General features: G+C 39.3%; 1 pseudogene across 1 annotated transcript; it reads left to right on the top strand.

Moving 5' to 3' along the window:
* Window positions 1-1,078: 1,078 nt before the first annotated feature.
* LOC309815952 (inositol polyphosphate 1-phosphatase-like) lies at window positions 1,079-1,916 on the top strand (annotated as a pseudogene). Its single transcript has one exon. The product of its transcript is annotated as an inositol polyphosphate 1-phosphatase-like (transcript).
* Window positions 1,917-2,972: the final 1,056 nt, after the last annotated feature.

The raw sequence follows: 2,972 nt of genomic DNA, 5'->3' as shown, positions 1-2,972 counted from the left end.
GGTGCACTGGGCCAGTTGCCTTGGCGTGGCTGGAACTGGAGTGGGCATGGCCAGGGGCTTACTGGAGTGACCTTGGAAGACTGGCTGGAGTGCCAGATGCCTCTGTGCCAGGACTCAGAGTGAGTAAGATTTTATGTTTACCCTTTAAGAGTAGAGCCTTGGTTTCCTATAGCCCTCTGGCTCTCCTGGGCATAAGCCCCACTGGTTTTCGAAGCCAAATGTTATGAGGGCTCAACTTCCTGGTGTGGGTCCCCAGGGCTAAGTTGCCCAGTATAAAGCTCAAACCCCTTGTTCCTTAGGGAGGACTGCCATGTTTGTTATATCCCCTGCTGCATGTGCTCATCACACCTGGGATATGGATGCTGATTACATTGAGTCTCTGCCCCTCCTACTTTCAATGTGTTTTTTTCTTTATATCTTAATTATAGAAGAGCTGTTCTACTAATCTTCAGGTTGTTCTCAGAGAAAGTTGATCTATATATAATTGTAGTTTTGGTTTGTCTGTGGGAGGAGGTGAGCTCATGATCTTTCTACTTCGCTATCTTGATCCTGCCCCTTGTCATATTTTAGTTTCCTACTACTGCTGTTTTTTTAATTCAATGCAAGTGAAGTCTTTAACTTCATTTTATATAACTTCTATATTTAAATAACTTCTATATTAAATAACTTCTATATTTGTCTTAATTTTAGTTTTTTATATAATGTATTAATTTTGTTAACCTGGATAATAACTAAATAATGTAATAATCCATATTTCATCATCAAATTTCTAGTGGTCATGTATGCCTACACGGTTTGTAAACTTTCTAAGAACATTGGAAGCTGATACAGTGCAACCTTTTTTTGATTAGGATACTTAGCTAGAGAGAAAGTAAATTATAGTTGCATTAATTTTATTTAGTGACAATTTAAATGTCTAAAATTTTATTTTATGATGCCACAGGAATATTATTCACTTTGAAATTTAAACTTAAATTCCCTCAAGTCAAATTTGTTGTGTTTTGATTGATTAATTGGCCATTGTTTCATTAGTAATCATCTGTAATTAGGAATACTAGATGCTTTTAAAATGTTTGAAATGACATATGTTGCTACCTTTTGTACAACAGTAGAGCTTCTTAGCAAAGTCCTTAATGGTAACAAGTTGGCATCTGAAGCATTCGCCACACTTGTTCATCAGGATGTCACCTTTATGTACCCAACTCTGGATTCAGTAGAGGTCAACATTCCACAGGACATTTTGGGAATTTGGGTGGATCCCCTAGATTCAACTTACCAGTATATAAAAGGTTCTGCTGACGTTAAATCCAAACAAGGAATCTTCTCCTGTGGACTTCAGTGTGTCACCATCTTAATTGGTGGCTTAATTGGATATACAAATAGGGGTGTCCCTGATGTTTGTCATCAACCAGCCTTTGTATCACAAGACCTAAACACTCTCAGTTGGAAAGGACAGTACTACTGGGGCTCTTCTTACATGGGGACCAATATCGATGCATTTCAGCCCCCATTTCTAAAAGAAACGGTAATGAAATGTAGAGCCAACTGACCAAAAACACAGCTCTCAGGTGGAATTCTCCCACTGGTTTTCAGCTATCAGTACAAGTGAAAAGGAGACTATCAAAATCTCACTGCCACCTTTGTTACTGGGTTGGTGTGCATTGTGTCAAATAGCTTCAATTGAGGAGGTCAATGGAAGACCTGGGCCAGCGATCTCAGGCCTTATGATAGCAAGTAGAGAATTGCAGACTACCACTTTGGGCTTAAGCACAAAGCAAAGTTTATTAAAGCATAGTTTTAATCTCAGAGGGAGAGCGGGCTATTTCTGCAAAGTGAAACCAGCCCTCCTGTACAGGTTTAAGGGTGTTTATAAGGAGAGTTCTGTGAGGAGGTGGGGTGTGATCATGGGTGAGTGACAGGGGATCATTATTTGATTGACAATCCTGAGTTATGTAACAAGTTCATTATTGTGCATGCCCTTACCCTAGCTTCACTAAGAAAAAACCATGGGGCGGGGGGGGAGCAAAACCACATGCAGATTTTAGTATAATGATGGTATAATGAGTTTGGGTTTACTCTAGGTTTTATACGCCTGTCTAGTCTGGACATGAGCAGCCGGGGGAAGTTCATTCGTGTTACTGTGCTCCCTCTTTATTAGGAAAAGTTGCCCACAACCTGACCATAGTTTTGCATGTTCTGGGTGGAGTCAGGGGAGGGTTCCCAGATGGTTGGGGTGTGACTTGATTATTTCCCTCTTTTCACCACCGTCACCTCCTTGCTGCTAATGTCTGACTAACTACCTAACACTTGTGTGTGGAGATAGCCTATTCCAGACAGCTAAGGCTGCTTACAAGAGCCCTGAGTTGTCCAAGGTCTTGCTGACATTTATATATCTTCAGAAAAGATATATCTTTTCACATTCAAGTGAGTGTCTTTTACTGTTAATGTCAAACTCAGGGCCATGGGTGAGGGAATGGTAAACTTAAAAGAATTCTTGGAATGGAATCCAGAAACTGGAGTTGGTACCACATGGAAAATGAAGGTGCCATTGGAGTTAATCAGTGGGCCAAAAAGGGAGGACTAATTGCACACAGATCAAGAAAGCAGCAAGAGACATTTCTGAGCTTCCTCATCTAAAATCTTGAATGTGCAGGTACATACTACATAGATAAACTTTGTCCTCATATGCTTATAAACTGAACTATGAAACTGTTTTTCACATCTCTGTCTTTTGAAGGTAGTTTTGTGCTTGTTTTGAAGGTGAATAGTCAATATTCACCTTCCTCTTTTGAGGAACATATATATATCACTAAGTTCTAATAAAATTTTTTTCTGTATTGCAAAATGTGATCTTGGAATAGTTTTTATTTTCTCCAAAATTTGTTTTTCCTGTTGATTAAATCAAGATGTGTCCTGCTTGTTTATAAACTTCTGATAAATTCAAGCAAGGGTAAATGCCCCACATAAATTTA

Source organism: Mesoplodon mirus (genome assembly GCF_964341445.2).
Source record: "Mesoplodon mirus genome assembly, chromosome: 2".
NCBI lineage: Eukaryota > Metazoa > Chordata > Mammalia > Artiodactyla > Ziphiidae > Mesoplodon > Mesoplodon mirus.
The sequence above is the reverse complement of the archived record's forward strand: the minus strand, read 5'-3'. Positions and strand labels throughout refer to the sequence as shown.